Genomic DNA, 7,842 nt, shown 5'->3' with positions numbered 1-7,842 from the left:
CTGCACTCCAGCCTGGGTAAAAGAGCGAGACCCTGTCTCAAAAGAAAAAAAATAAAAACAAGGAAATACCTGTTTTCTAATAATTAGAGAACTTCTGCTTCCCAGTGCCCCACTGCTATAGTTTGGTTTGTTTGTTCCTTCCAAATCTTATGTTGAATTTTTTTTTTTTTTGAGATGGAGTCTTGCTCTGTTGCCCAGGCTGGAGTACAATGGCACAATCTCAGCTCACTGCAACCTCTGCCTCCCAGGTTCAATCGATTCTCCTGCCTCAGCCTCCCGAGTAGCTGGGATTATAGGCACATGCTGCTGCACCTGGTTAATTTTTGTATTTTTAGTAGAGACAGGGTTTCACCATGTTGGCCAGGCTGGTCTTGAACTCCTGACCTCAAGTGATCTGCCTGCCATGCCCTCCCAAAGTGCTGGGATTACAGGGGTGAGCCACCACGCCAGGCCTTCATGTTGAAATTTGATCCCCAGTGTTGGCAATGGGGCCTAGTGGGAGGTATTTGGGTCATGGGGGTGGATCCCACATGAATTCTGGCTTGGTGCTATCCTTGTGATCACAAGTGAGTTCTCCTTCCATTACTTCCTTCCAGAGCTGGTTGTTGAAGAGTCCATGGTCTCCCACTTCTTTTGCTTCCTCTCTCACCATGTGACCTGCACATGCTGGCTCCTCTTCACCTTCCACCATGAGTGGAAGCAGCCTGAAGCCTCACCAGAAGCAGATGCTGATGCCATGCTTTTTGTACAGCCTGCAGAACCGTGAGCAGTTCTTTATAAATTATGCAGTCTCCAGTAGTCCTTTATAGCAACACTAAATAGATTAAGATAAGCAAACTGTAGAGTATGTTTACTGGTTTATAGGATTTCCCTCTTTCCATAAAATAAGACTTTAAAATGTTTGATGCATGCTATAACATGGATGAACCTTGAAAACATTATGGTAAGTGAAATTAGACAGACACAAAAGGACACATATTATAGGATTCCACTTACATGAGTGATATGGTTTGGCTGTGTCCCCACCCAAATCTCATTTTGAATTGTAGCTTCCATAATTCCCACGTGTTGTGGGAAGGACCTAGTGGGAGGTAATTGAATCATGGGGGTGGGTTTTTCCCGTGCTGTGCTCATGATAGTGAATAAGTCTCACGAGAGCTAATGGTTTCATAAAGGGGAGTTCCCCTGCACCGCTCTCTTGCCTGCCACCATGTAAGATGTGCCTGTCTCTTTGCCTTCCACCATGATTGTGAGGCCTCCCCAGCCATGTGTAACTGTGAGTCAATTAAACCTCTTTCCTTTATAAATTACCCAGTTTCAGGTATGTCTTTATTAGCAGCGTGAGAACAGACTAATACAATGAGGTATAGAATAGGCAAAATTGCAGAGACAGAAGGTAGAATAGAGGCTTTCGGGGCTGGGAGGAGGGCAGGATGGGGACTTATTACTTAATGGGCACAGAGTTTCTGTTTAAGATGATGAAGAAGTTCTGAAAATGAATAGTGGTGGCTGGGTATGATGGCACACACCTGTAATCCCAGCACTTTGGGAGGCCAGGGTGGGAGGATCACTTGAGGTCAGGAGTTTGAGACCAGCCTGGCCAACATGGCGAAACGCTGTCTCTATAAAAAATACAAAAATTAGTTGGGTATGGTGGTGCACATCTGTAATCCCAGTTACTTGGGAGGCTGAGGCAGGAGAATTGCTTGAACCCTGGAGGTGGAGGTTGCAGTGAGCTGAGATTGTGCCACTGCACCCCAGCCTGGGTGACAGAGTGAGACTCTGTCTCAAAAAAAAAAAAAAAGATGTGATGGCTGCACAACATTGTCAATACAGTTAATGCCACTGAATGATATACTTAAAAATGGCTACGATGCGGCCGGGTGTGGTGGCTCACACCTGTAATCCCAGCACTTTGGGAGGCCGAGGTAGGTTGATCACCTGAGGTCAGGAGTTCGAGACCAGCCTGGCCCACATGGTGAAACCCCATCTCTACCAAAATACAAAAATTAGCCGAGCGTGGTGGTGTGTGCCTGTAATCCTAGCTGCCTGGGAGGCTGAGATGGGAGAATTGCATGCATCCTGGAGGCAGAGGTTGCAGTGAGCCAAGATCACGCCATTGCACGCCAGTCTGGGCAACAGAGGGAGACTCTGTCTTAAAATGCTAATATGATAGTGAATAAGTCTCATGAGAGACTTATAATATATAATATACACAAATTGTGTATACTTAAATATACATAAATTTTGTTATGTATATTTTACAATAAAAATATTTAATTGAAATTTAATTTTAAAATTAAATTTAAATGCACCAAAAAATGTTTGAGAGTTGTGATGAATATGTTAGAAAGTAGCAGAAAAAAAATTGAGGTGGCTGTTTGCCACTGTGAAAATTTTTTCATTTTTGAAAATAAAGATTTTGGGAGATTGGGGTAAGGGATGGCAGCATGAAAGAGTCATGTAGTGATGGAACAGTTCTGTATCTTAAATGTAGTGATAGCTGCATCAGGCTATATTGATGAGGAAATTGCATAGAACTACATGCATACACATGCGTGCACACACACACACAAATGAGTGCATGTAAATTGGTGAAGTTCTTTTTTTGAGACAGGGTCTTGCTCTGTTGCCCAGGCTAGAGTGCAGTGGCGTAATCTCAGCTTACTGCAACCTCTGCCTCCCAGGCTCAAGTGATCTTCCCACCTCAGCCTCCCAGGTAGCTGTGACTGCAGGCACACACTACCATGCCTAGCCAATATTTTTGTACTTTTTGTAAGGATGGGGTTTCACCATGTTGCCCAGGCTGGTCTTGAACTCCTGGGCTCATGATCCGCCTACCTTGGCCTCCCAAAGTGCTAGGATTCCAGCAGTGAGCCACTGCGCCTGCCCATGGTGAAATCCTCATAAGCTCTATGAATTGTACCAATGCCAACTTCCTGGTTGTGATGTACTATTGGGTTTTTTTTTGTTTTTGTTTTTGTTGAGACGGAGTCTCACTGTCACCCAGGCTGCAGTGCAGTGGCGTGATCTCGGCTCACTGCAAGCTCCGCCTCCCGGGTTCACGCCATTCTCCTGCCTCAGCCTCCCGAGTAGCTGGGACTACAGGCGCCCGCCAACACGCCCAGCTACTTTTTTTTTTTTTGTATTTTTAGTAGAGACGGGGTTTCACCGTGTTAGCCAGGATGGTCTCAATCTCCTGACCTCGTGATCCGCCTGCCTCAGCCTCCCAAAGTGCTGGGGTTACAGGCTTGAGCCACCGTGCCCGGCATACTATTGGTTTTTTTTTGAGACAGAGTCTCACTCTTTCGCCCAGGTTGGAGTGCAGTGGTGCAATCTCGGCTCACTGCAACCTTCACCTCCTGGATTCAAGCGATTCTCCTGCCTCAGCCTCCCGAGTAGCTGGGATTACAGGCACCTGCCACCATGCCTGGCTAACTTTTTTGTATTTTTGGTAAAGACAGGGTTTCACCATGTTGGCCAGTCTGGTCTCAAACTCCTGACCTCAAGTGATCCGCCCACCTTGGCCTCCCAAAGTGCTGGGATTACAGGTGTGAGCCACCGGCCCTGGCTGGTGTACTACTAGTTATACAAGATGTTATCATTAGGGGAGGCTGGGTGAAGGGTGTACAGGCCATCCTGTATACTTCTTTGTAACTTCCTGTGAATCTATAATTCTTTCAAAATAATTAAAATAAACACCCAACACTGACAATAAAACAGTAAACACTGGGCTGGGCGAGGTGGCTCATGCCTGTAATCCCAGCATTTTGGGGGGCTGAGGCAGGTGGATCACTTGAGGCCAGGCGTTCGAGACCAGCCTGGCTAACATGGTGAAACCCTGTCTCTAATAAAAAATGCAAAAATTAGCTGGGCATAGGCTGGGCGCGGTGGCTCACGCTTGTAATCCCAGCACTTTGGGAGGCCGAGGCGGGTGCATCACGAGGTCAGGAGATCAAGACCACGGTGAAACCCCGTCTCTACTAAAAATACAAAAAAATTAGCCGGGCGTGGTGGCAGGCGCCTGTAGTCCCAGCTACTCGGAGAGGCTGAGGCAGTAGAATGGCGTGAACCTGGGAGGGGGAGCTTGCAGTGAGCCGAGATTGCGCCACTGCACTCCAGCCTGAGTGACAGAGCGAGACTCCGTCTCAAAAACAAAACAAAACAAAAAAAACCCACAAAAAACAAAAAACAACAACAACAAAAAATTAGCTAGGCCGGGCGCGGTGGCTCACGCTTGTAATCCCAGCACTTTGGGAGGCCGAGGCGGGTGGATCATGAGGTCGGGAGATCGAGACCACGGTGAAACCCCGTCTCTACTAAAAATACAAAAAATTAGCCGGGCGTGGTGGCGGGCGCCTGTGGTCCCAGCTACTCGGAGAGGCTGAGGCAGGAGAATGGCGTGAACCCGGGAGGCGGAGCTTGCAGTGAGCCGAGATTGCGCCACTGCACTCCAGCCTGGGCGATAGAGTGAGACTCCGTCTCAAAAAAAAAAAAAAAAAAAAAAAATTAGCTGGGCATGGTGGCGGGCACCTGTAATTTCAGCTACTTAGAGGCTGAAGCATGAGAATCACTTGAACTCGGGAGGTGGAGGTTACTATGTGCTGAGATCATGTCACTGCACTCCAGCCAGGGATACAGAGCAAGAATCCATCTCCAAAAAAAAAAGAAAAGAAAAAAAGTAAACACTGCAGTCAGATTCCAAACTACCTTGAGCATAAATTTTATACCTTGTCCTTGTTATGTATGAGAAATGAGCATAGTACTCTCCTGGTGGAGAATTCTCTATTCCTCAGGAATGGCTTGCACATGACTGAAAAGAGTGCTATGTACCAACTGTTTCTTCCCTTTTTTGGAGCACATGTGTGATCTATCATCGTGTTGCTTCCCAAGAAGTTAAATCAAAGACTTAGGAAGGACTCTGCTTTGTCCTTACCAAGGTTCTGCTGGAATCTGGGAATCACTGATTCTCAAATAACAGTAAGAGAGCTGGAGTTTTTTTTTTTTTTTTTCTTTTTTTTTAACTGATTCCTTCTTGGTAAAAAAAAAACAAAAAACACAAAACCCAAAAACTTGTTGGCACTTATATGGTGGTTTTCAGGAAAACCTCAAGCAAAAAGATGCATTCAATGTTTGTTATCCCTGAAAGTGTGAAAACAAAATGACTTAGAATTGATGTTTGTTTATTCAGTTAAATGCAGTTCCTTATGCTCAAGTTAGGCTTTTGTTTCTGTAGTAGCCAGTCAAATGTTTCTACAGTTTGCTAGCTAGGCTGGAGAAGGCACTGAACATTTAAATAATTCGGAGAGCTTCTTTGTGTCTGGGCTCTCCTTCATCACATGACTACCAAAAATAAGGATATTTGACCTATTAATACTTTAAACTAACAAACGACTTATGTGGGAATTGGATGCTGGCAATTGCTTAATAAGTTAAGACTGGTGAACTTTTACAATGGCAAATACTTGTTTAAAGAGACACGTGTTCTCACTCATATATTGTCAGTGGAATTGTAAATTGGTATAATTTTCTTTTTTTTTTTTTTTTTTTTTTTTGTGACGGAGTCTCGCTGTTGCCCAGGCTGGAGTGCAGTGGCGCGATCTGGGCTCACTGCATGCTCTGCCCCCCGGGGTTCACGCCATTCTCCTGCCTCAGCCTCCCGCCTAGCTGGGACTACAGGTGCCCGCCACCTCGCCCGGCTAGTTTTTTGTATTTTTAGTAGAGACTGGGTTTCACCATGTTAGCCAGGATGGTCTCGATCTCCTGACCTCGTGATCCGCCTGCCTTGCCCTCCCAAAGTGCTGGGATTACAGGCGTGAGCCACCGTGCCCGGCCGTAAATTGGTATAATTTTCTTTGGAGGGGATGTTGGCAGTAAGGACCCAAAGTCAGGAAAATACTTACATCCTTTGACCCAGTAATTCAATTTCTGGGAATTTATCCAGAACAAATAATTAAAAAGAAGACATAAGCTATGTTGCAAAGATGTTCCTAATGGCACTGTATATAATAACAAAATCTGGAACATAACCTAAATGCTAAATAATAAAGGAATGTTTAAGTTACCGATTTTCAACCCAATGGAATATTATATAGCTATGAAAAATGATAAACATGCTATGTACCAAATGTAAAGATGTTTATAAAACAGTCCAATATCTTCAAAGCATTTTGTAGAAAGACAGGCATGTATGGATTATGCTCTACAGAAGACAAATTCTAAAGTACTTAAGGTGAAAAGCCACATTCTTGGACTTATATAATAAGATTTTTAGCAAAATGCAAAGAAATACAGTTAACTGTAAGATGACAGTGGGAAAATTTAAACTTGTAGAATCTTTGTAAATTTTCAAGTTGCATTCTGAGAAAAGACAAAATATGCATTCAGTACTGTTGACTGACTGCACAGAGAAAGCAGCAAGCTGTCTTTGAACACTCTGAATATAATCACTGGTATGCTTAAGAGCACAGAATGATTCTTAAGGGTTGCTAATGAGCGGTAAACTGCCAGCATCTTGCATATGGAATCTCTTGGGAGCAAGAAAGTTATTTTGGAATAATTTTTTTTTTTTTTTAAATCACAGAAGTCCAGATTTGGCCACCCTCAAATACCCTCCAGGGACAAAGCGGTCAAAACTCCCTTCTACAAAAGCTGTAGGAGAGGAAGTGATGACCCCGTCTTTTGTGTCTGCTTACAGTGCGGAAAGTTGGTACTTACAGTTAAACATAATTAGCCCTTAAATCCCAGGTGCTTAATTCAGCCCGTTAATGTTGCTGCACTGAATGGCTGATTCAGTAGGTTCTGAGGCTGTGTCGTTTCCTTGGCCACAGGCTGGCTCCATTCCTCCATGCTGGGAACAGAGCAAAAGCATTAAGGCAAAGTCCCAGCCTGCTTCCAACTTTCCCAGGATCAGGGAAGCACTTGAAGATTTGAATCTGAGTGGGATATCCTACCAGGTTGCATACTATGGAAAAAGGATGATTTATGGGAGGATGAAATGTTAGGGGGCAGGTACATTAGGCAGAGAAAGTCAGTCTGCCAGCTGGAAAACAGGGTTTGCCTGGATCAACCACACTGAGTTAAACACACACACAACTGTATGTGAACATGCACAAAGATTGTTGTTCCAAAGACATCAAAGCTTCAGGACTGAGGGTGACATTTTTGTTCTTCTTCTTCTCTCTCTCTCTTTTTTTTTTTTTTTTTTAAGACATGGGATTTCACCATGTTGCCCAGGCTGGTCTCAAACTTCTGGACTCAAGAGAACCCGTCTCAGCTTCCCAAAGCGTTGGTATTACAGGTGTGAGCCACTGAACCCGGCTGAGGGTGACATTTTCTTTTTTTTTTTTTTTTTTTTGAGACAGAGTCTCGCTCTGTCGCCCAGGTTGGAGTGCAGTGGCGCAATCTCAGCTCACTGCAAGCTCCGCCTCCTGGGTTCACGCCATTCTCCTGCCTCAGCCTCTCCGAGTAGCTGGGACTACAGGCGCCCGCCACCACGCCCGGCTAATTTTTTATATTTTTAGTAGAGACGGGGTTTCACCGTGGTCTCGAAGAGACGGGGTTTCACCATGGTCTCGATCTCCTGACCTTGTGATCCGCCCGCCTCGGCCTCCCAAAGTGCTAGGATTACAAGCGTGAGCCACCGCGCCCGGCCAGACATTTTCATAGAGGGATATTTCACGACAGAGTTGAAGAATGGTCGCATGATTATCCTGAACTTGAGAGGCCAAGATGCAGCTGGAGGTCAGAGGCAAGAAACTCCAAGTAGAATGTAATGAAGGAAACAAGGACTTTTTTTTTTTTGAGGCAGAATCTTGCTTTGTCGCCCAGGCTGGAATGCAG

At 45.0% G+C, this 7,842-nt stretch overlaps 1 long non-coding RNA gene across 1 annotated transcript in view; it reads left to right on the top strand.

Annotated features, from left to right (window-relative positions):
• Positions 1-610: 610 nt before the first annotated feature.
• Positions 611-7,842, top strand: part of LOC116483902 (uncharacterized) — a 32,932-nt gene continuing 25,700 nt past the window's right edge. The window contains exon 1 of the long non-coding RNA XR_004252393.2: positions 611-762. This is a non-coding gene — a long non-coding RNA (uncharacterized LOC116483902). The remainder of the gene's footprint in view (positions 763-7,842) is intronic.

This window comes from Hylobates moloch, unplaced genomic scaffold (genome assembly GCF_009828535.3).
Source record: "Hylobates moloch isolate HMO894 unplaced genomic scaffold, HMol_V3 SCAFFOLD_15, whole genome shotgun sequence".
In the NCBI taxonomy this organism is placed as follows: Eukaryota; Metazoa; Chordata; class Mammalia; order Primates; family Hylobatidae; genus Hylobates; species Hylobates moloch.
This window is presented reverse-complemented; position numbering and strand designations above follow the sequence as displayed.